This window comes from Schistocerca cancellata, chromosome 2, assembly GCF_023864275.1.
Source record: "Schistocerca cancellata isolate TAMUIC-IGC-003103 chromosome 2, iqSchCanc2.1, whole genome shotgun sequence".
NCBI classification, from domain to species: Eukaryota; Metazoa; Arthropoda; class Insecta; order Orthoptera; family Acrididae; genus Schistocerca; species Schistocerca cancellata.
The window spans coordinates 52,712,975-52,738,921 of record NC_064627.1 but is presented as its reverse complement, the minus strand read 5'-3'; the positions used below and the strand labels follow the sequence as shown (position 1 = coordinate 52,738,921).

The following is a 25,947-nucleotide window of genomic DNA, read 5'->3' as shown; positions in this document are numbered from 1 at the left end:
GTACATCCGAACACCACACAAGTCACCATAATAGCGCAAAATCCTTCCAAAAGCGAGCGACAAGCCTACGCACACAAGCTTACAGCAGCAATGTTTTGGTCGGATTGACATGGCTACCCTCGGCTTCACATAGCTTCACAGCTGTGACGTCACGGCGTCTCCCTCTATTCTTACCTCCATGGCATTTATCGATAAGCGCTGCTGCTGCCACTCACGGGCAGGAAAGCCAGGAAGTTAGCGAGGCCAGTAAATCGAATAAGAAACGGGACGGCAGTACCGCAAAGAGAAGATGTCAAGTAATAAACGCCACGAACACGAGCCGCGCACTGCTCAATGCCTTCTTCTTTATTCGATCGCCAGATATTCGCAACTGTTACTGGCTCCACCAGCTATGTTACCCTTACCGATTCATCTGCAGTGTGCAGCGAGAAGACAACCTTTTTTAAAATATAGTGGTGAAGTGTATGCGGAGGTAACAGATGCTGCGAGCACGGAGCAAGCGTGTTAAGTAGGCACTCGCGCGAGCGGTACTTTCACCCAGCAGCCGCAGTGCGGCGACTGAAATGGTGCAAAGCCGCGCTGCTCCACTTGGCTGCCTCGCGCTGCTGGGCACACCATATGTATGATACGGCGTCAGCTGCTGCAACTACTTATACATGTCAAATTAAAACCGAACACCCGCCACAACGGGTCCAAGGACCGGTACCATTCGAAAGGTAATCACTATACATCTAGACATTTATGCCACTGGCATTTCGTAGAATGCGGAACCCGGTCCGCTGACGGGTCCACAGCCGCGCGTCCCCATTCCTGCTCATCCTCGTCCGACCGAAACCGGTGTCCACGAATGGTCTTCTTCCCGTCGCCAAAGATATGAAAACCACGCGGTGCAAGATCCGGGAAGTAAGGGAGGATGTTCCAGGGTTTCCCAACCACATCGCTGAAAGACGTGGAAAATACACAACTGGCCATTAAAATTGCTACACCACGAAGATGACGCGCTACAGACGCGAAATTTAACCGACAAGAAGAAGATGCTGTGATATGCAGATGATTAGCTTTTCAGAGAATTCACACAAGTTTGGCGCCGGTGGCGACACCTACAACGTGCTGACATGAGGAAAGTTTCCAACCGACTTCTCATACACAAACAGCAGTTGACCGGCGTTGCCTGGTCAAACGTTGTTTTCATGCCTCGTGTAAAGAGGAGAAATGCGTAAAGAGGAGAAACGCGTATCGCGACATTGCAGCTCGAGTTGGTGGAGATCCAATGACTGTTAGCAGAATATGGAATCGGTGGGTTCAGGAGGGTAATACGGAACGCCGAGCTGGATCCCGACGGCCTCGTATCACTAGCAGTCGAGATGACAGGCATCTTATCCGCATGGCTGTAACGGATCGTGCAGCCACGTCTCGATCCCTGAGTCAATAGACGGGGACGTTTGCAAGACAACAGTTCGACGACTTTTGCAGCAGCATGGACTATCAGCTCGGAGACCATGGCTGCGGTTACCCTTGACGCTGCATCACAGACAGGAGCGCGTGCGGTGGTGTACTCAACGACGAACCTCGGTGCACGAATGGCAAAACGTCATTTTTTCGGATGAATCCAGGCTCTGTTTACAGCATCATGATGGTCGCATCCGTGTTTGGCGACATCGCGGTGAACGCACATTGGGAGCGTGTATTCGTCATCGCCATACTGGCGTATCATCCGGCGTGATGGTATGGGGTGCCATTCGTTACACGTCCCGGTCACCTCTTGTTCGCATTGGCGGCACTTTGAACAGTGGACGTTACATTTCAGATGTGTTACGATCCGTGGCTCTACCCTTCATTCGATCCCTGCGAAACCCTACATTTCAGCAGGATAATGCTCGACCGCATGTTGCAGATCCTGTACGGGCCTTTCTGCATACAGAAAATGTTCGACTGTTGCTCTAGCCAGCACATTCTCCACATCTCTCACCAATTGAAAACGTCTGTTCAATGGTGGGCGCGCAACTGGCTCGTCTCAATACGCCAGTCACTACTCTTGATGAACTGTGGTAACGTGTTGAAGCTGCATGGGCAGCTGTACCTGTACACGCCATCCAAGCTCTGTTTGACTAAATGCCCAGGCGTATCAAGGCCGTTATTACGGCCAGTGGTAGTTGTTCTGGGTACAGGTTTCTCAGGATCTATGCACCCAAATTGCGTGAAAATGTAATCACATGTCAGTTGTAGTACGAGTATAATATATTTGTCCAGTGAATACCCGTTTATCATCTCCGTTTGTTCTTGGTGTAGTAATTTTAATGGCCAGTGGTGTATGTTTAATGAAATATATCGAGTGCTGAAACTTGTTTGGGCATCCATAAACAATGTTTGTTTGCATAATAGGCGGACCTGAATTCCCGTAATTTGGCTTGCAAAGACAGTTCGGACTTGAGATTCGAAACCAATCTGGATCACTGGCCTGCAGTATTGAGGCGAGTGGTCAGTCCTCGTGTTGAGTACCTGCGGCACGCGTCACAGTGCCGTATCGAGCCGCGGTGGCCTGGACACGGGCTCTCCTTGACTGTGGCGGACGTGCTGGGGGAAAGTGGGCGTCCTTGTGCGAGGTGGGAGCGGCGGCGCACACGGGCCGCATAGCGGCTCTGTCGCAGTCGGCCGTGGCTGAAGGCGTTGCGGCAGGCCGCGGCGGCCAGCTCGCCGAACCCCGGGTCCCCTTCACTTGTTCTCCGCCGCCGCCTCTGCTGCTGCTTACGTCATACAGCAGCTGACGCCCTGCGGCAAATCCTGTCGAAGGCGATAGGAAGGAGATAGAGAAGATCCAAAGAAGAGCGGCGCGTTTCGTCACAGGGTTATTTGGCAACCGTGATAGCGTTACGGAGATGTTTAACAAACTCAAGTGGCAGACTCTGCAAGAGAGGCGCTATGCATCGCGGTGTATCTTGCTCGCCAGGTTTCGAGAGGGTGCGTTTCTGGATGAGGTATCGAATATATTGCTTCCCCCTACTTATACCTCCCGAGCAGATCACGAATGTAAAATTAGTGAGATTTGAGCGCGCACGGAGGCTTTCAGACAGTCGTTCTTCCCGCGAACCATACGCGACTGGAACAGGAAAGGGAGGTAATGACAGTGGCACGTAAAGTGCCCTCCGCCACACACCGTTGGGTGGCTTGCGGAGTATAAATGTAGATGTAGATGTAGATGTAGAACGTAGTTACTTTACGAAAAGAGGAATACCGTTAAATATTTAATTTTCACAGTAATTTAGATTACACTCGAAACATCACTTCGTCTTTCAGAAGCACCCATTAGCCTGTCGCATTGCTTACCCATAGGTCTCCGCCTCACATTAATTAAAGGGGGTAGGATGTCAAACGGGCCGACTTGGAGCAGGAGAGGCATCATAGGACATTTTAATTTCCAGTGTCTATACTTTTACAAATAAATTCATACAACTTTGTCAGCATGACCAGTAAGGATTCAGAATTGACACTCTAAGCAGTGGATGTTTGAAAACATAACGAAGTAATTTTTTTCACATGTAAAATTTCATCATTTTTTTCCACTTACTAATGGCAGCATTTGTTGCTATAGGTACTCTTTTCTTCATAAGTAAGAGAGATGGTTCGATGAATTTTGCACAGCATACAAACCATACTTAAAGGTGTATGAAAGTCTAGGATTTTCCAAATCTATTAAAAACTGTGGTAAAAATTGAGGTAATTAATTACAAAATTTGTGTTTTTTCTAAACATGAAGTATAAAATTCAACAGTTCATTCGTTTTTTCATAAATTAAATAAATTCTAGAGTTTCAAACACTTGTAAGTATGGTATCTATGCTGTGCCAAATTCATCGAAGAATCTCTGTAACTTATGAAGAAACGTGTACCTATAGCAACAAATGCAGCCATTAGTAAGTGAAAAAATGGTGAAATACCACACGTAAAAAAAATTATTTTGTTATGTTTTCGAACTTCCACTGCAGTGAGTGTGAATCCTGAATCCTTCCTGGTGATGCTGACAAAGTTTTATGAATTTATTTCTAAAAGTATAGACACTGGAAATTAAAATGTCCTGTGATGCCTCTCCTGCTTCAAGTCGGCCCGTTTGACGTCCTACCCCCCTTAACTGACTATAGCTCGTTACTTTGACCAGCTGTTGCTGTATGGCTGCCTGACAAAACATCCCCCAGGCTGTGGCTAAGCCACGTCTCCGCTATATCCTTTCTTCCAGTAGTGCTAGTCCTGCAAGTTTCTCAGGAGAAATTCTGTGAAGTTTGGAAGGTAGGAGACGAGGTACTGGCGGAAGTAAAATTGTGAGGACGGGTCGTGAGTCGTGCTTGGGTAGCTCAGTTGGTAGAGCTCTTGCCCGCGAAAGGCAAAGGTCCCGAGTTCGAGTCTCGGTCCGACACACAGTTTTAATCTGCCAGGAAGTTCCATAACTGAAGAAAATACGTATCGGAAGACAAATTCTGACATCAGCGGCAATCGGGCACATTGCAGGGGTGACAACTGAAAATTTGCGCCGGACCAGGACTCGACGCGGATTTCCCTCTTATCGCTAGCGCTCTTAACCACTTCAGCTATCAGAGCACGCTTCCCGTCCGACCCAAATTCCCGTATGTCGCACACGGCGTACGCCGAGCTCCTTGTCCGCTATTCTTATTACTGGCGGCCTCACCTCATTCCCGCAAGAGGTCGAACGAAAAGTGAAGGTATCATTCTTTGCCCTCGAGGTGCATATATTTTTTACATGTGCAGTGTCTGTTTTTACTGAAATATCCTAAAGAAGACACACGGTACATACAGGATGTTCAAAGAAAGTGTCTAATACTTTGAGAGGTGGTAGTAGTCATCCTAAACCCGCAGGACAGGACAAGTAGTAGTTCATGTGGAAGGGGGGCCAGGATGAGCGTCTGTCAGTTACACTCCAAACATAACACTTTATTTAGTTGTCCAAACATTACAGCGCACCATATATACAGGGCTATTACAAATGATTGAAGCGATTTCATAAATTCACTGTAGCTCCATTCATTGACATATGGTCACGACACACTACAGATACGTAGAAAAACTCATAAACTTTTGTTCGGCTGAAGCCACACTTCAGGTTTCTGCCGTCAGAGCGCTCGAGAGCGCAGTGAGACGAAATGGCGACAGGAGCCGAGAAAGCGTATGTCGTGCTTGAAATGCACTCACATCAGTCAGTCATAACAGTGCAGCGACACTTCAGGACGAAGTTCAACAAAGATCCACCAACTGATAACTCCATTCGGCGATGGTATGCGCAGTTCAAAGCTTCTGGATGCCTCTGTAAGGGGAAATCAACGGGCCGGCCTGCAGTGAGCGAAAAAACGGTTGAACGCGTGCGGGCAAGTTTCACGCGTAGCCCGCGGAAAATTGGCTCATGCCACAACTGGAGACCGACAGCGCCGACTTCATCTTTCAACAGGATGGTGCTCCACCGCACTTCCATCATGATGTTCGGCATTTCTTAAACAGGAGATTGGAAAACCGATGGATCGGTCGTGGTGGAGATCATGATCAGCAATTCATGTCATGGCCTCCACGCTCTCCCGACTTAACCCCATGCGATTTCTTTCTGTGGGGTTATGTGAAAGATTCAGTGTTTAAACCTCCTCTACCAAGAAACGTGCCAGAACTGCGAGCTCGCATCAACGATGCTTTCGAACTCATAGATGGGGACATGCTGCGCCGAGTGTGGGAGGAACTTGATTATCGGCTTGATGTCTGCCGAATTACTAAAGGGGCACATATCGAACATTTATGAATGCCTAAAAAAACTTTTTGAGTTTTTGTATGTGTGTGCAAAGCATTGTGAAAATATCTCAAATAATAAAGTTATTGTAGAGCTGTGAATTCGCTTCAATCATTTGTAATAACCCTGTAAATGAGACAGAAGGCTCTAGTCTAGGCTTTAACCTTAAATAGTATTTAAGGCCAAGCGATGTAGGACTTGACTAGTCAGATTAAGTTTTTCAAAAGCGGCTGAAGGCCGATAAATTCAAAACAACATAACTACCTTAACCTTTCAGTAGGCAGAAGGCCCAAGCTTTATGACCAATAAGAAACCTTACTCCAAAACGGCAGAAGGTCTTTGTTTAAAAAACACTGCAACCAATTTTCCAAGGTAGACGGCCCAAAGCTTTTAACCTTAAGTAGTATTTAAGACCATGTGATGTAAGACTTGATAACTAAGAATCCAAAATTTTAAAGCGGCTGAAGGCCCATCATTTTAAGAACAATACAACTACGATAAATTTTCAACAGGCAGAAGGCCCACAGCTTTATGTTGAAAGAATGTAATACTTGATAAGTAAGATCCTTAAAACTTACAGCGGCTGAAGGCCGATGCTTTAAAACAATACAATAAATTTTCAACAGGCAGAAGGCCCAAGCTTTATCTCCATACAATGTAAGACTTCCCCAATTTAGAAAAACTTACTTTTAAAACGGCTGAAGGCCTTAGATTTTAAAAACACATTTAAGTGCACAAAAATTCCAACCATCGGCTATGAGCCATTAAAAATACTCACCTAAACGCCAACAAGAAAGACAGTATAGGCAACGGCGCTCAGAAGTTTCCAGGCGGCTCGGTCTGCCCTTGAAAACTTACGTTCGCTTAGGTGAGACAAGAAGTCGGTCCAACTACACTCGATCCGCCGGCAACACAACCAAGAGACAGTCAGGGACGCACCGACAAGATGACTTGGTAACCACCGACCAGTATACGAGTATTCCGAAGCCAAAACGTTACAGACATAGCCGCCCACAACCAAAAATACGTTATGCACATAATTGTAAACCTATATCGTTGACGTCATTCTGTAGCAGTATTATGGAACGTGTTTTATGGTCCCAGGAGAGCTTCTGTAAAGTTTGGAAGGTAGGAGACGAGGTACTGGAAGGAGTGAGGCTGTGAGGAGGTGGCGTGAGGCGTGAGTCGTGCTTGGGTAGCTCAGATCGTTGAGGACTTGGCCGCGAAAGGCCAAGGTCCCGAGTTCCTGTCAGGAAGTTTCATATGTTTTATGCTCATCTATTATGGCATTTTTGGAGAACGAAAACGTCCTCTATAAAAGTCAACATGTATTCCACAAACAGCAATCTTACGATCCTCAGGTCGCTCTTTTCCTCTATGAGACCCATAGCGCTGTAGCAACGGCCACCAGGTTGATGTCGTGTCCCTTGACTTCAGGAAGGTTTGATACTGTCCCGCGCTGCCGTCAAGTGAAAACCAAAATGCGTGCTTACCGAGTATTGGAGCAGATTTCCGACTGGATTCAAGACTTTCTTGCAGATAGAACTCAAAGCGTCTCTCTTAACGGAACAAAATCGATAGATGTGAAGTTAATTTCCGGAGTACCTCAAGAAAGTATGAAAGAACCGTCAGTGTTTACAATATATATAAATGATGTTATAGAAAGCGTCGAATGCTAAGGCTGTTTCTAGATGATGCGGTTGTCTATAACTAGTAGCAAAGCCAGAACAGCCGGCCGGTGTGGCCGTGCGGTTAGAGGCGCTTCAGTCTGGAACCGCGTGACCGCTACGGTCGCAGGTTCGAATCCTGCCTCGGGCATGGATGTATGTGATGTCCTTCGGTTAGTTAGGTTTAATTAGTTCTAAGTTCTAGGAGACTGATGACCTCAGAAGTTAAGTCGCATAGTGCTCAGAGCCATTTGAACCAAAGCCAGAACATAGTAAAGACTCGCAGAATGACCTCCAGAGAATTGATGAGCCTTTGTGGTCTATTTTGGAGAGAACAGTGCATTATCGCTCATCTCAACTTGCAACTACTTCGCTGGAAGAATGGTATAAGATTACCTTGAAAACCATACATGATCTGTCAAGACGCATTGCGACACGACTAGAAGCTGTTTTGAGTGCCAAAAGTTTTCCTGGGCCGTATTAGGTGTGCTAATGTGTTTGTGCTGTTTCCATATTTTTGTCCATACCCTGCAGCTTCAGGAGTAAATAAATATAAGGAGGAATTAGTCGAGATATTTCCAAGATACAATTATTACAGTGAAAAATAAGAAGAATATTGCCAAGTAATATTTTTAAATAAAAAAGTTAAGATTCACAACATTTTACGTGCGCTCATATTGTTGACATGCTCAGTTACATTTGATACTGCCATTGCAGTCCTTCTGTTACTTTTTCTGAGATACAGTGAGTGAATTTTGCATCTTATATTATTTTATTTTGCCAATCGACTGTACCTTCGTTCAAAAAAATAATCAGTGCATTTTGTTCAAATACTATCTGCGGGTAATTTGGTTACTTCGTTGTAGGCAGAGGGTATGCTTCTCAGATTTTGTTGTATGTATCTTCGTGATTATATCAGTCTCATTCTGACACAGCTCTTACAGTCTTTTTCGGAGGAATTCACATTCACGTCTAGTGGACGATGTAATATGCTCCACTTGCTACTTGCTATATCGAAAGTGTAACTAACCTTACTTTAAAGTAAGAATGAGTTTCTCCTCCGGTGAGGTATACGCACAAAAAAGAAAAAAGTTTTTCATCACATCGGCCCCGAAAGTTCCGGAACCTGTACAGAAGATTGGAATAGAGATCAACATAAACATCATTTCCGCTCTTTTTATTGCTCATGAAAACCACACGTTGCATATTGTACCACCATACAGAGAGACCTTCAGAGATAGTGGTCCGGATTGTTGTAGGTACCTCTAATATCCCGTAGCACGTCCTCTTGCATTGATGCATGCCTGTATTCGTCGTGGCATACTATCCACAAGTTCATCAAGGCACTGTTGGTCCAGATTGTCCCAGACCTCAACGCCGATCCGGCGTAGATCCCTCAGAGTGGTTGGTGGGTCACGTCCATAAACAGCCCTTTTCAATCCATCCCAGGCACGGTAATGGAGTTCAAGTCTGGAGAACATGCTGGCCACTCTAATCGAGCAATGTCGTTATCCAGGAGTCATTCACAAGATGTGCGCGATGGTGGCGCGAATTATGGTGCATGAAGGCGAATGCCTCGCCAATATGCTGCCGATATGGCTACACCATCGGTCGGAAGATGGCATTCACGTACCGTACAGCCGTTACGACGCGTTTCGTGACCACCAGCCCCACATAATGTCACCCCAAAACATCAGTGAACCTCCACCTTGCTGCACTTGTTGGACAATGTGTCTAAGGCGCTTAGCGTGACCGGGTTGCCTCCAAACACGTCTCCGACGATTGTCTGGTTGAAGGCGTATGTGACACTCGTCGGTGAAGAGAACGTGAAACCAATCCTGAGCGGTCCGTTCGGCATGTTGTTGGGCCCATCTGTACTGCGCTGCATGGTGTCGTGGTTGCAAAGATGGACCTCGCCATGGACGTCGGGAGCGAACTTGCGCATCATGCTACCTATTGCGCACAGTTTGAGTTGTAACACGACGTCCTGTGGCTGCACCAAAAACATTATTCAACATGGTGGCGTTGCTGTCAGGGTTCCTCCTAGCTGTAATCCGTAGGTAGCTGGCATCCACTGCAGTAGTAGCCCTTGGGCGGCCTGAGCGAGGCATGTCGCCGGCCTGAGTGGCTGTGCGGTTCTAGGCGCTACAGTCCGGAACCGAGCGACCGCTACGGTCGCAGGTTCGAATCCTGCCTCGGGCATGGATGCGTGTGATGTCCTTAGGTTAGTTAGGTTTAATTAGTTCTAAGTTCTAGGCGACTGATGACCTGAGGTGTTAATTCGCATAGTGCTCAGAGCCATTTTTTGAGGCATGTCATCGACAGTTCCTGTCTCTCTGTAGCTCCTCCATGTCCGAACAACATTGCTCTAGTTCACTCCGAGACGCCTGGACACTGCCCTTGTTGAGAGCCCTTCCTGGTACGAGGTAACAATGCGGACGCGATTGGACCTCGGTATTGATCGTGTAGGCATGGTTGAACTGCAGACAACACGAGCCGTGTACCTCCTTCCTGGTGGAATGACTGGAACTGATCGGCTGTCTGACCCCCTCCGCCTAATAGGCGATGCTAATGCATGGTTGTTTACGTCTTTGGGCGGGTTTAGTGATCTCTGAACAGTCAAAGGGACTGTGCCTGTGATACAGTGTCCACAGTCAACGTTTATCTTCAGGAGTTATGGAAACCGGTGTGATGCAGAAATTTTTTTTTTTTATGTGTGTAGTATCCGACAACTTTACACTCTGGTGAAATGTCATCTTGACTAAACTGAAGCAGCTGATTAAACAATTTTTATATACAACGTCAAGTAACTGAGTAATTTGGGTTCGTTGTCCTATAGCTTGGAATTTAATGATAGTTATAGAGTTGTAGTGAGCCTGCTATTTAAAACTGGATGGACCCAGTATGTGCGTTTTCCGTAACTACACGTCACAAATGAACCAAAGACAAACTGCACCCTCCACGTCCATTTTCTGCGGCCGACCACCAGTGACTGAGGTCACGAGACAGCGAGCGCCCACCAACGCTCATCTGAACTAGGGCTACTCCTGATTTCGGTCGCGCGACAACCCGCGTTACATCTGAACGTAGCCTCATTTTGTTCACGCGATATCCGTGAGAAGTGGTCTGCTGACACGCGGCGAAATTATCACCCGTGCCTCAGCGGGCTTCTCATGTTGCCGAATGGGCGCTGCCCGCACGTGATACAGGCGTGTGCAGAATCTCGCATGACACTCCGTCTGGCGAAACACAGGCTGACTCCGGCCTTCACATTTTCCGTTTTCAGCGCCGGATAAAATCAGCCAAGGATAGATACTTCTTTGCTAGATTCAAGAGTGCACCTACTTCGGAAAACCATACCTTTTGACTGTTCAAGTTGTAAATTTTTGCGCTCATTACCGGCAGTTGTGAAATAAGTGACATTTTTCTCTTTCCTTGCAGCTATTATGCTTTACTTATCTGTAACATTGAGTTAAGTTTTACTTGGTAGTCAGGCTGCATTTCACTTAATTTAGAGGTGTGAAACAGGAATGTGTTGCATCAGTAGTTCGTCTGTCGCAACATATAGAGGGTGTTTAAAAAATGACCGGTATATTTGAAACGGCAATACAAACTAAACGAGCAGCGATAGAAATACACCGTTTGTTGCAATCTGCTTGGGACAACAGTACATTTTCAGGCAGACAAACTTTCGAAATTACAGTAGTTACAATTGTCAACAACAGATGGCGCTGCGGTCTGGGAAACTCTATAGTACGATATTTTCCACATATCCACCATGCGTAGCAATAATATGGCGTAGTCTCTGAATGAAATTACCCGAAACCTTTGACAACGTGTCTGGCGGAATGGCTTCACATGCAGATGAGATGTACTACTTCAGCTGTTCAATTGTTTCTGGATTCTGGCGGTACACCTGGTCTTTCACGTGTCCCCACAGAAAGAAGTCACAGGGGTTCATGTCTGGCGAATAGGGAGGCCAATCCACGCCGCCTCCTGTATGTTTCGGATAGCCCAAAGCAATCACACGATCATCGAAATATTCATTCAGGAAATTAAAGACGTCGGCCGTGCGATGTGGCCGGGCACCATCTTGCATAAACCACGAGGTGTTCGCAGTGTCGTCTAAGGCAGTTTGTACCGCCACAAATTCACGAAGAATGTCCAGATAGCGTGATGCAGTAATCGTTTCGGATCTGAAAAATGGGCCAATGATTCCTTTGGAAGAAATGGCGGCCCAGACCAGTACTTTTTGAGGATGCAGGGACGATGGGACTGCAACATGGGGCTTTTCGGTTCCCCATATGCGCCAGTTCTGTTTATTGACGAAGCCGTCCAGGTAAAAATAAGCTTCGTCAGTAAACCAAATGCTGCCCACATGCATATCGCCGTCATCAATCCTGTGCACTATATCGTTAGCGAATGTCTCTCGTGCAGCAATGGTAGCGGCGCTGAGGGGTTGCCGCGTTTGAATTTTGTATGGATAGAGGTGTAAACTCTGGCGCAGGAGACGATACGTGGACGTTGGCGTCATTTGGACCGCAGCTGCAACACGGCGAACGGAAACCCGAGGCCGCTGTCGGATCACCTGCTGCACTAGCTGCGCGTTGCCCTCTGTGGTTGCCGTAGGCGGTCGCCCTACCTTTCCAGCACGTTCATCCGTCACGTTCCCAGTCCGTTGAAATTTTTCAAACAGATCCTTTATTGTATCGCTTTTCGGGCCTTTGGTTACATTAAACCTCCGTTGAAAACTTCGTCTTGTTGCAACAACACTGTGTTCTAGGCGGTGGAATTCCAACACCAGAAAAATCCTCTGTTCTAAGGAATAAACCATGTTGTCTACAGCACACTTGCACGTTGTGAACAGCACACGCTTACAGCAGAAAGACGACGTACAGAATGGCGCACCCACAGACTGCGTTGTCTTCTGTATCTTTCACATCACTTGCAGCGCCATCTGTTGTTGAAAATTGTAACTACTGTAATTTCGAAAGTTTGTCCGCCTGAAAATGTACTGTTGTCCCAAGCATATTGCAACAAACGGTGTATTTCTATCGCTGCTCGTTTAGTTTTTATTGCCGTTTCAAATATACCGGTCATTTTTGAAACACCCTGTAGTTACACATGGATACGGGGCATATGGAATAAATATCTAGCTCGTCTTACAGAGCTGCTCACACGCAGCCTGCTACAACTGCTGCCACCACCACCACCACCACCACCTCTAATTACTCGCACCTTAGCACCCTCCTCTCGTCGTCCTCTCCGTCCCCCATTCCCTGCCCCCACATATGCAGCAGGCTAGCCCCTCCGCTCAAAATCTCGAATTGAGGGTACTTTATTGCAAGAACTGGTTAAGGTGAAATAGAGACAAATGGTAGAGCCACAGCAGATGTACAAGCTGTCCCAAGGAGAGATGAAGGGAAAAGCAGAACGATGTTGAGAGTTGAACGTCTTGTCGATGTTCAGGTGACGGATAACTAAGTGGGACAAAAATAAGTCAGTAAATCGGTCGTGACCTTGTTGAATGTATCGTTGTGGAAAACCGAATGTAGGATGGTGGAGCGCAGATTCAAACACCGATTCTCCCGAATGCCAGTCTACGTCACCTCGCTCGGTCTCCTTTCACTCCCTCTACCTCATGCCCCCCGCCCCCCCCCCCCCCCCTCGGACGCATTTATATCTCTCCTTTCTCCAAGCGCATATCGCTTTGTACGGTCTCTGCTGTTTCCATGATTTGGCTATGATGCCCGTGATGTCATTTCTGTCGCCACGGTAGTCAATTAAACCAAGGTAGGGAGTCGTGTACGTATTGACGGAGAATGGCAACAAATCTGGAATAGTGCAGAAACAGGGAGGAGAACCTACCAGTTCCTGCCTAACATAAAAGAAAGAATAAGAATGACATACTTGCTTCGGACTAAGGGAGCTGTACACTACCCGTCTGTACATGGTCCGTATCCAGCTACTTAAAAAATACGACAGCGCACCACATGCTAATAAAGACTTTGGCAGATCTACCTATATGTCACCCTCTCCATTTACTTTATATACTCGTGCTAAACGTAAGCTATCTTGTAATGAAACTCTATTTATATGGATTAAAGGCAAAGGTACATGTGAATATGTTAAATTTGTTGGTGATTGTACTGTGTACTTTCATAAATAAAGTCATTGATTTACAAGACCAATTGATTTGTAGCGTAGCCCGACTGAGGTTAGGTTGGGAGTTTTTTTTTTTGGAATCTAGAGCAATCGGTACCTCGGATCACATCGTCTGAGAGTATGCCGTTAGACAAGATGTTACAGACCAGGACAGGAAGGCATTTGGAAATGCAACAGTCTATAATTTAATAAGGAATGAGAAACTGAATTCTTCCACAGTTAAGATATCAGCTTACGAACTGCAAACCGTTTTCATGGCCGTGAGAGAACCACGAACGTGCCTTATATCATGATAGCGAGACGGGTCACGGCAGAACGCCCACCTCCTGGAAGCAGTGAGGAGATGAGCCTCGGGGAGGAGCAGGAAGGACTTCCTGAGACCCTGACAGCCACCTCCCAATCTGTACACCTTGGGTGGCACAGCAGCGCAGCCCCCTATGAATCCTGAGTTGCACCTCAGCACGTCAGAGGCTAACCATCCAGACAAAAGAGAGATCCAGCCTGCTTCTAATACCAGGTACTGTAGTGCTGTGTAGTACAGTGTTGTAGTAGTGTAGTTCAGAATTATAAATTACAAAATTTGAATTACCAATGCCGCATTATGTAACAGACTAGTAGTATGCGTTCTGGATATCTATGCTCCATATGGCCAAATCGTAGTATTCCGATTTTTTAGTTACTATTATTATTTTATTGTAACGATTGTTCCCCTTTAGGAGAGCGATTGAACTTGAATTCATAATTTCATCTTCGGATGTTTTTCTTCTTTGCTTCCCAAAACCTCCTCATCCTCTCAGAATGCTCCTTCTTCCGTTCCTCTGTCCATTTTTACCAGACTGACGCGATGTTCTTTCCCCAAACTTCACAATTGTGATTTTATGCCGGCACTCGGTGCGATCTTCGAGATTTTTTATGTTGATCTGCTGTAGATCCCTCTGGACTTCTTTCAGCCATTCTGTGCCACATTTACTCCTTGTTATAATATTGAATTATTATTATTATTATTATTATTATCGTTATTTGTATTAATGTAGTTATTCTACGTATATTTTCCCCCATGAAACAGCGTATATTACTATTATTACTAACACATTTGAAATCATGTTTCCAACATTATGTGCTTCATTCATGCCAATCCATGTTCAACATTCGGTCTGTTCTTTTATATACGATGGTTGAATGAAAAGTAATGCTTCCACCTTTGGATGGGAATATTTTAATAAATCAAACGCGGAAATAATCCTTATACGTGATCTTCAATTACCAAATTCACTTTTCCACATAATCACCAGTCAATTGGATACACTTCTGCCAACGATGAACAAGTTTTCTGAATGTGACTCTTGAAATTTTCCCGGCGTACCGAATATTCCACGATATTTCGGGATTGCGGCCGGATCTCATCGACTTCTTCCCACGATATTTCGGCTGACAACCTTACAGCCTTTATACGGCACTTTTACGTGTAAATAGAGCGACTTGCACTAGCAATCTCCCCATCTGCTCCTCTTCCTCGAACATATCCGCATCCTCTACACCTCCCGCTGTCTTGAACCCCCTCACCCCCTGGTTGCTCCTCTCCTCTCCCATCCCCGCCCCCTGCCACGTCTTCACCGTTGTGTCCCCCCTAGCCTCCATCTCTACACCCTCCATCTCCTTTCCCAAGGTGGCTTCCGTCAACTCCCCCTCCTGGATGATTCCCTCTCTCCCTCCATTTATCCTTCCTATCAACTCTGATCCTCACTCCCCCTCCTTTCCTCTGTCCTTTCCCTGGGCTCCCTCTTTCCCTCCCCTTCCGTCCTGTTTTCTCCCCACTACACCTCTCCCTACCTCCCTTCTCCCCCCCCCCCAGTCCTTTTGTATTCCCCTCCTCTGCCTACCCCACTCCCTGTCGCGTCTGCCCCCCACCCCTCTTATGGATCCTCATCCTCCATCAGCTACTTTCCCGGTTCCCCCTTCGCTTTTACTCTCCTTTCCCCCCTTTTTTGTTTTCCCATCTTCTGTCCAGTTTCCCCCCACCTGCTCTCGACTGTGGTGTCACATTTGCCAACTTTTTAGTGCAGTGTTCCTGTGACTATTCAGTGTTGTTTGTCTTTCTCGTGTTGCGAACAGAAACCATGCTGTCGCTAGGTGTGAATTTTATGTCTTTTGCGAACAGAATCCAGACTGTCGCCGTGTTTTTTAATTGTCTATTGTTTTCCCTGTCTGCTTCGTATGTATTTTTATTACCATCATCATCCCTCTGTTGTTTGTTTTAAGTTCCACGATTTCTTTTCGCCTTGTTACTCTCTAAGTCTCCGATTTTATCGCCTGTTTTTTATTATTTGTTCTCTTGATCTTTGTCACAAAATCTGTCGGCTGAAGAGCGGCATACTAAGCTGCTGCCAGCCCGCCCCCTTCGGGGGGAATTGAAATTCAATAAAGAAAAAAAAAATAGCAATCTCCAGTGTTGAACAGTCGCTTGGAGATCCGGCTGCAATCCCGAAATCTTGTGGAATAAGTTTTCTGAATGTTCAAACAAATTTCGGGCTTGCAGCCGGTCATCGTTCAATACCTCGCACGATATTTCAACTGGGCACCTGCCAGTCGTCTTCAGGTGAGCCCGTCGCAGACTGGCGAAAACGTCCACCGTTTCGCAATATATAGCGCGCTGTAACTATTCTGCGCATGCGTCGAAAACTTGATAGATGTACCATACTGCCCGCCGGGAGCATCCTCCCTGGTGGAATAGCGGAACTCAGTCGCCCTCTGCGTTGCTGTTTGCCGCGGCCGTCGCCATTTTAAAATGTACAAGCCGTCACGGAAGAAGTCGACACTCTGTTTCCGCAACCACCGTCTCACAGTTCTCTCAACGACTTCATCAGAAGCATAATGGATGTCCCCACAGAACGTCTTTCAATATCGGGAACAGATGGAAGTCAGACGGTGCTAATTCTGGACTGTATGGAGCAGGCTGTTCCAACCGAGCTCCAGGGAGCCGGAGCGCTCCGGAGCGCTCACTGCGGCAGCTCGGAGCCCGCGTGGAGGGGGAAAGCGAACTCACTGCCCCCTGGCCGCATGCAGCCGCAACTGACGCAATAATCCGTCTTCAACGACAGCTATGACTAGCCGTGGGAGCCCTGTACTTCTATTGCAGGATACCTTTCTATCCATTGAAATGGAAGGTCGTGTTGTATGTCATAAAGTATTTAATTCTGCGAAGAGGTACAATATACAACGACATTATACACGTCTTCAAGTAACTGAAGAACTTTTGGATGTGGTACCACTCGATTACACCGCAACAGGACGTGACATTTTTGAAGCTGTTTGTGAATCAGTGGTCAATATGAATTTGCCGTGGGATATGTTCCATTCTGTAGCGACAGACGGTGCACCACAAATTATCGGGCGTCACCAAGTTTTTCTTCTCGTTTGAAAAATAAACTCAGGGACGGATTCGGGAAAGACATTTTGACTCTTCAATGTTTTATTCATCAAGAGGCACTGTGTGCTGAAACAGTAGAGCTAGGAGGCGTAATGAAAGATGTCGTGAAGTATGTGAATTTTGTGCGGCGTCACGGTATGAATCATCGCCAATTCAAAGGATTCCTGAAAGATATGGAAGCAGAGTATGGGGATATACCTTACCACAGTACAGTTCGTTGGCTGAGTCGGGGAAAAGTTCTTGATGTTTTCTTTGCCATTCGTGAGGAAATATCCCTTTTTCTCGAAATGAAAGAGGAAGAAATGCGTTGTCTGAAAGATATAAAATGGATATCAGACCTGGCGTTCCTAGCTGACATAACTATGCATCTGAATAATTTAAATCTGTCATTGCAGGGCAAAGGGCAGCTAATCGTTGACATGCACGACCAAATCAAAGCGTTCATGGGAAAGTTACGTTTATTTGAGAGGCAGATGAGTAATGGACATTTAACGTTCTTCAATAGTCTTGCTTCTTTAAAACTACGTGAAGGTACTACTTTCGGCGATGACCAAGCAAAGTTAAAACAGCTCATCACGTCGTTTGAAACACGATTCCGACACCTCACTAGTTTGGAAATGGAACTTAAGGTGTTCAGAACTCATTTTTCAGTTTCCTCCGATGACATGTCATCGTCAGTACAATTGGAGATTATTGACTTGCAAAATTTAACTATGTTGAAATTGAGGTACTACAACACGTTGCATTTGTCACGATGGTATCGTCCATTACAGCAAAAAACATTTCCCAAGCTACACAACAATGCGGCTCAGATCATGTGCATGTTTGGATCTACTTACTATTGTGAGCAGCTTTTCTCAGCAATGAAAAGAGTAAAAAGTAAGGAACGATCGTTTCTTCAGGAAGCAACAATGAAGGCCATCCTCCGCGTTAACGCTGCGAACACTTTGACGACTGATATTTCCGATCTTGAAAAGAAAATTTCAAGCTGCAGAGGCCCAATAAATTTAGTATGCAATTTCTTGTAAAACAGTTGTTTCTTATTTATTTCCTGGACATCGTATTTCCTGGTGTAGTATGTCACCACATCTTAGCATCTAAGAGTATGAGGTTGTCGATCTTGTAAGACGCAGCTGGCACGCAAAACGCTTGCCCTGGCGCCTGCCTCAGCCAGCCGTGCCACGAGCCGGCGTGCGGGCCCACTTGAATGGCCGCAGCGAGCGACACGGCTCCCTGGAGCAGGGAGCGCTCCGCGGCTCACAACGGAGCCCACGAGCTGGAACAGCCTGGTATGGAGGGTGCCGTACGGTGGTGAGATTCTGTCTCTGAAGTTCTGCTGTGATGGCACGTGAAGTGTGTGGTTTGGCATTGTCATGCTGCAGGGGAACTTTTCCCTTTTCCTTTCAGACGCTTGTTAGCCGTCGTTTCAGAGTTCACAGCGTTGTGATGTAACGCTCTCAATTTATTGTTCCATTCCACGATCAAGGAAATCAACATTGATTACACCATATGCGTCCCAGAACACTGTGGCCATGATTTTTCCAGCTGAGGGCTGCATTTTGAATTTCTTTTTCTGGGGCGAGTCTTTATGTCGATATTCCGTAGACTGACGTTTCGTCTCCGGGTCGTAATCGTGTACCCACGTTTCGTCTCCTGTCACAATTGAATGGAGAAAGGCGTCAACTTCATTCTCGTAACGCGAGAGTACTTCCTGGCGGGTTTCACGTCTGTGCGGTTTCATTGCAGGAGTCAGCATTCGGGGCACCCATCGTGCCCAGATCTTCCAGTAGCCAAGCAAAGCAATAGTGTGACCCACACGTTCTTGTGAAATGCCGATTGTGCTTGCAATTTTTCTCTGAGTGATACAACGATCGTCCTGAATCAATCCGTCAACATTTTGCTTGTGAAACACGGTGTTTGCTGCAACAGGACGTCCAACACTTTGTCAGGTCAGATGTTCCCGCCGCAACATCTTTAAACTTACTCGCCCAACGATGCACAGTACTCACTGATATTTTAATCAGACAGAATGGGCATGTTATAAGCGAGAGGGAACAGTTCAAGTTCCTAGGCGTACGGATAGATAGTAAGCTGTTGTGGAAAGCCCATGTTCAGGATCTTGTTCAGAAACTAAATGCCGCTTTATTTACCATTAGAACAGCATCTGAAATAAGTGACATTTCAACACGAAAAGTAGTGTACTTCGCATATTTTCATACGCTTATGTCGTATGGTATTATTTTTTGGGGTAATTCTTCTGATTCAAAAAGGGTATTTTTGGCTCAAAAACGGGCTGTTCGAGCTATGTGTGGTGTAAGTTCGAGAACCTCTTGTCGACCCCTATTCAATAGTCTGGGAATTCTGACATTGCCCTCACAGTATATATTTTCTTTAATTTCGTTTGCTGTTAGCAATATTAGCTTATTCCCAAGAGTTAGCAGCGTTCACTCAGTTAATACTAGGCAGAAATCAAATCTGCATGTGGAATGCACTTCCTTGACTCTTGTGCAGAAAGGAGTGCACTATTCTGCTGCATCCATTTTCAATAAGCTACCACAAGAACTCAAAAATCTTAGCAGTAGCCCAAACTCTTTTAAGTCTATACTGAAGAGTTTCCTCATGGCTCACTCCTTCTATTCTCTCGAGGAGCTCCTGGAAGAGCTAAAAAATTAAGCAAATTCCAGTGTTACATTCTTGATTTCTTTATTTAAACTAATGACGTGTCGCCTGAATATGTTTCTTATATTTCATTTTATCTGTTTCTACAGTCGTGTTATAATTTCATGTATTGACTCGTTCCATGACCATGGAGACTTCTCCTTTATGTGGTCCCACGGAACAATAAGTAAATAAATAAATCAACACAACCACCATAAACTGCTTTCATTCTCTGATGAATCTCCGTTAGGGTGACACCTTCTACTGTCAAACATTCAATGAGTGCCCATTACTTAAATCGCATTGACCGACCGTCTGCGTAGGGTATACTTTACGCAATAACAACACAACCGTTCAATGCTAAGGCTTCCCGCCAACTGGAGCAGTAGAGAAGATGCTACGGAACAAGCTAGTACCTGCCTCATACCACTGCTACCAACTATTGAAGACTGACGAAGGTAGAGGCATTAATTTTCAGTCAATTCTCGTAGATAACAAATTAAAAGAAAACAGCAAATGCATGAATGAATGATGCCTTTTTCTGTAAATCGTACCGTATTTTAAGTACTTGTTTGTCGTGTTTTCTGAGGTGGAGATTTGAGACAAAGCCGGTATTTCTATAAACCAGAGCTTTCCAAACCTTTTCACAAAGCGACACCCTTCTGATACAATCAAATTTCACGACACCCTTCCACTAATATTAAAGAAATATTCTGCTGTAACTACCCATATTTCAAAGAAATATTGATTTTTGTGTTTAATTTCTAGGTGCAGTACAACTATACATTAACCACAAATACAAAACTTTTCGATATTGTTATGAATTCAATGACTTACGTGGGCTTGACGAGCATTAAAAGTTTGATTCTACTGGGCTCCCGCCATCTTTGAGGCAGCTACTCGATGCTACGTAGTGTCAGGATACGCAGTGTAGAAAGCTCCGCTCTAAACGACAGTGGTAGACCACCAAAGCGTCACACTCAGCTTGACCGGTGTACCAAACCAGCGTTCATACTCGATGCGTGTACGGCTCACCTCTCGCAGTCTAGATCGCTTGGCATTAAGTTACACAACTAGGTTAAACTTTCTGTATTTCTTTTTTTCACTGATTTGTAATCGATTTCAAAGCACAAAAAAGACTTCATTCATACTCAGGCACATAGCATGGTAATCTGTGTGTTCCACATCCCTAGGTGCATTATGTGAACGTCAACGAGTATCGCTACACCGCAACTGGCAGGGTCAACTAAAATGCCGAGCGATTGTACTTCAGCTTACTCGCTATGCGGAAGTCTTCTGTAAGCTATAGACTGTAGCCGCATAACACTCCGCTGCAGAGTGAAAATCTCATTCTGGAAACATCCCCCAGGCCGTGGCTAAGCCATGTCTCCGCAATATCCTTTCTTTGAGGAGTGCTAGTCCTTCAAGGTTCGCAGGAGAGCTTCTGTAAAGTTTGGAAGGTAGGAGACGAGGTACTGGCGGAAGTAAAGCTGTGAGGACGGGGCGTGAGTCGTACTTGGGTAGCTCAGTTGGTAGAGCACTTGCCCGCGAAAGGCAAAGGTCCCGAGTTCGAGTCTCGGTCCGGCACACAGTTTTAATCTGCCAGGAAGTTTCATATCAGCGCACACTCCGCTGCAGAGCGAAAATCTCATTCTAGTTCACGTCTGTATTGGAAATAAGGAATTCCCTCTCCATACGTTGTGGTTACTATTTTTTTGAGGGGAAGGGGGGGGGGGAGATACATGACGGTCAGAATCAATACGGGCCAAAAAATGGTTCAAATGGCTCTGAGCACTATAGGAATTAACATCTATGGTCATCAGTCCCCTAGAACTTAGAACTACTTAAACCTAACTAACCTAAGGACATCACACAACACCCAGTCATCACGAGGCAGAAAAAAATCCCTGACCCCGCCGGGAATCGAACCCGGGAACCCGGGCGTGGGAAGCGAGAATGCTACCGCACGACCACGAGCTGCGGACTCAAAATACGGGCCACTTGTCACCGAAAAACAGTTCACATGGATTACCTTGAGGTATGAGTTCTTCATATTGTACGCGACTTCACATTGTAGACCTTGCGTGACAGTTACAGCGAGGTTTCGACTCTTCTGCTCCGTGTAATGACCGCAGTTTAAAACGATTCTACAAATTGGAAAACGTGCCCTTGTCCTTCAAAGTGTTACGTCAGAATGCCGTATGCAAGCGCTATTATCCTCACGCAAAGAGTACCACAATACACGTAGTGAGTTCGCTGTGGAGCGTTTTGTTTTTTGCTCCGTAACGACATCCGGTGACGCACCATTAGCTCTGAGTGGATGACGTCAGGGCTCCTGAGCGTTTAGCAGAATCTGTGTCCACATGCCGTTAGCTAACATTGACCTCTTTTTTTTTTTTTTGTCATTGCTTGCAGAAGTTCCTGCTGAAGAAGGCTGCGGATTCAGACCGCGATGGCTCTGCGCTGTTCGTAGGGGCGACGGACAGCTAGCTGATAGCGCCTCATTCCTAACAAGGTAAGGCCCGCTCCTGCGTGCAAGTTAACTGCTGGCGCTGCTGACCACAGTGTCTGCTTGCGACACCGCCACACCCTTATCTGTTGAATCACCATCACCGCGTGACCGATAGCCCTACATTTCGGAGGTGTGACAGACGGCGTTAAGGGGCTCCGGAACGCCCTATACTTGCAATGTTAAAATAACGCTTATAAATTACATCTTTCCTCACAAAGTATTTGAGGTAGGAAGTTGAACTTTTTACAGATTATTTATTGGAATACGGGCTACAACTTAACACAGGGATTTTACAAAATTTTTGTTCAGTTATTAAAGATGATTTTTTTTTTCAATTGTAATGAAAATTCACAACATTTTTTTGCAATTTTTTATTTATATATTCAGAAATATACAGTTTTTTGGAAAAAGGCTGTGTTAAATTATGCAGAAGGTACTGTGTAACATTTACTGAAAGTTTGAAACAAATATGTTTGGAAGATCCTTAGAAAACATGTAATTAGTATGAGAAAATAAAAGTTTTGGGAATCGAGCGACAAAGATTGGATTAACTTTTTAGTGCATTCCAGGTCCATAGGACGGAGTATCTTCATCCTCTGCAAACTCCTCCTCCAGCTTCCTCTTGTTCCTCCTCCTGTTTACTCTTGCTTGTATTTCTAGACTCTTTACAGCCCTGTCTGCAGCCCGAAGGCGTTCCTTGTCTAAAGCAAGCATCGCTCGTACCATGTTAGAACCTATCTTCATTCCCATATTTCTAATTACCTTGCACCTTACAATGTTACCATCGTTGAAAGTCGCAACAGCAACTTTACTTTTACTCATTATTATACTTCAACAAAACAGAGACTCAAGAAACAGAATTAATTACGAATATTTTCGAGATAACGACAGAGTAAATAAACATGAAAAAATCGACAATCACACCAGCGATATATATTGAACCATCACAGGTATAAACATGAAAAAATCGACAATCACACCAGCGATATATATTGAACCATCACAGGTTACCCACAACACATACTTTATCTCACATCACTAAAATGTACCTGATGAACACGGACGTTAATAATAACACCATTTGACAGCAGTTTAACAGCGCCACAGCGGGTCACGCCCATGTAGAACACATTTCAAAAAAAAATTAAAAATAGTTGTAGTCTTCGGAATTGAATAAATTATATATCTATTAAAAGGTAATAGTCTGCAGATTCAGAAAACGCAAAAAAGTAAAAATGAACTTTTCATGATTTTGAGCCTTTCCGGAGCCCCTTAAACGAGATGGGGAAACGTACATTCGTTGCCAGAAATTACTGTCTCGTCTCCTATTGACCTTTAAAAGTAAAACAATGCGTTTTTTTGTTTTTTTATTCACGGTTGTCATTTTCTGGAGGGTCAGAACCAAAGTACAGTCAAACGAATTTTCTTCTGCATATTCTAATAACAGATTAACGTATTTCAATGTCTCGGTGTCCCTGATAACGGGTTCTGGCGTTCTTTTATCGCTTCGTCTTTACCCTCTTCTTCTACCGAACACATTTTCTTCACTATATCCGCGTCACATAGCTGTTCTAATCGCGCTTTAAAAACATCGCTATTCAGCTATTCACGGATGTTTTCACCATCCTCGTTTCACAACCAGATATATGTATTCTGGATTAACGTATTCTTTCTCGTTATACTAGAATAACACAGGCTTCTTCTAAAACGTTCGACGTTTCGACCCCTCTGCTGGGATCTTCCTCAGGATCTTTTGGTGTTCACTACTGCTAGAACACTGTCAGAGACGAGTGTCGCGTCCAATTATAAAGGGGGAGTTTTCTGGCGTTTCTTGCTGGTTAAAATTCGTATGGCTACCATTGGTGGGCCGTAGTCATAGGCTAATATTCCCGCTCTGCTCCCCCTTTATAAGTGGACGCGACACTCGTCTCTGACAGTGTTCTAGCAGTAGTGAACATCAACAGATCCTGAGGAAGATCCCAGCAGAGGGGTCGAAACGTCGAACATTTTAGAAGAAACATGACGCGGCCTAATAACCTAGAAGATTTTAACTTCAGTGACAACGACCACGAAAGCCTGCAGACTTGCATAAAACACAGGCTTGCTTTTTCTAAGCCTGCTGATTTGTATACAATCTGCACCCATAATATCAGAAGTTTGTTAAACTTGGTCTCGTTTCCACATATTATTTATAATAATAACAAGTTAAACTACCAATCAAAAGTTTTCCGTTACCCATAACAACTTTGGATTTGTGGTTAAAACAGCGATTTGGCTTTAAATATCCTGTCATATCCTCATTCTGACACTAAAACAAGTATAAACACGTAATAAAATGTAACACCTGCAGCCGTCGATACGATGTTATTTATTATCTGGCAACCAGTTTTGGTGCTTCAGTGCAGCATCTTCAGGCCTTAACTGACGCTGAGGGGCTTAATTCCACTCGCATATACGATTTATCAGTGCCCAACATCTATGAACTACCTGCAACAACGATGATGGTAGTTGACGGCTGGAGACACTACATCGTTATTACAGGCAGTCTGCGAAAGTCAGTTCATGGATTTGTGTGGCGTCCTTAGGTTAATTAGGTTTAAGTAGTTCTAAGTCCAGACGACCTCAGATGTTAAGTTCCGTAGTGCTCAGAGCCATTTGAACCAGTACAACTGCTTGGAGCAAGTATAGAAATAAAGAATGGAAGTAAAATAACTAACATAGCGAATACTTGTGTGTATTGTCCATTTATGGTCGAGCTGCTGCTCATAAGCCACACATCACGGTGATAAATGCCAAACGACGCCTCCCTTGGTGTAAGGAGCATAAACATTGGACGTTTGAACAGAGGAAAAACGTTGTGCGGAGTGACGAATAACGGTAGACAATGTGGCGATCCGATGGCAGTGTGTGGGTATGGCGAATGCCCGGTGAACTTCGTCTGCCAGCGTGTATAGTGCCGAAACTCGGAGGCGGTGGCGTTATGGTGTGGTCGTGTTTTTCATGGAGGGTGTTTGCACCTCTTGTTGTTTTACGTGGCACTATCGCAACACATGCCTACATTGATGTTTTAAGCACCTTCTTGCTTCCCACGCAATTCGACGATGGCGATTGCATCTTTCAACACGATCGAACACCTGTTCATAATGCACGGCCTGTGGCGGAGTGATTACACGACAGTAACATCCCTGTAATGGACTGCCCTAGACAGAGTCATGACCTCAATCCTACAAAACACCTTTGTGATGTTTTGGAACGCCGACTTCGCGCCAGGCCGCACGGACCGACATCGATACCTCTCCTCAGTGCAGCACTCCGTGAAGAATGGGCTGCCATTCTCCAAGAAACCTTCCAGCACCTGATTGAACGTATGCCTGCGAGAGTGGAAGCTGTCATCAAGGCTAAGGGTGGCCAACACGATATTAAATTCCAGCATTACCGAAGGAGGGCGCCACGAACTTGTAAGTCATTTTCAGCCATGTGTCCGGATACTTTCGATCACATAGTGTACCGGTACGTGAATGGAAGGCGGAGCTGTCCTTTGAGTATCTGGGCCTTAGAGTAACTAAACATCATAGGGCGATGTAATATGTCTGTAACAGACATCTGCCCGTTACGAGTACAAAAATTGGCTATGCTGCCTTAGTCTGCTGGTGCTGTTTCGGCGATATGAGAGACAGAAGACAAAGCTCTCCCCGCAGAGGAAAAGACTCTCGGCTGCGGGAAGAAGAGAATGGAACAAA

The 25,947-nt window shown here is 45.4% G+C and overlaps 1 protein-coding gene across 2 annotated transcripts in view; it reads left to right on the top strand.

The window, feature by feature from the left end:
- Positions 1-25,947, top strand: part of LOC126161328 (solute carrier organic anion transporter family member 5A1) — a 547,181-nt gene that overhangs the window by 264,083 nt on the left and 257,151 nt on the right. For both annotated transcript variants that reach the window (XM_049917083.1, XM_049917082.1), the window contains exon 3: positions 22,111-22,210. The gene's annotated coding sequence lies outside the window, so the exon portion shown is untranslated. The remainder of the gene's footprint in view (positions 1-22,110; positions 22,211-25,947) is intronic.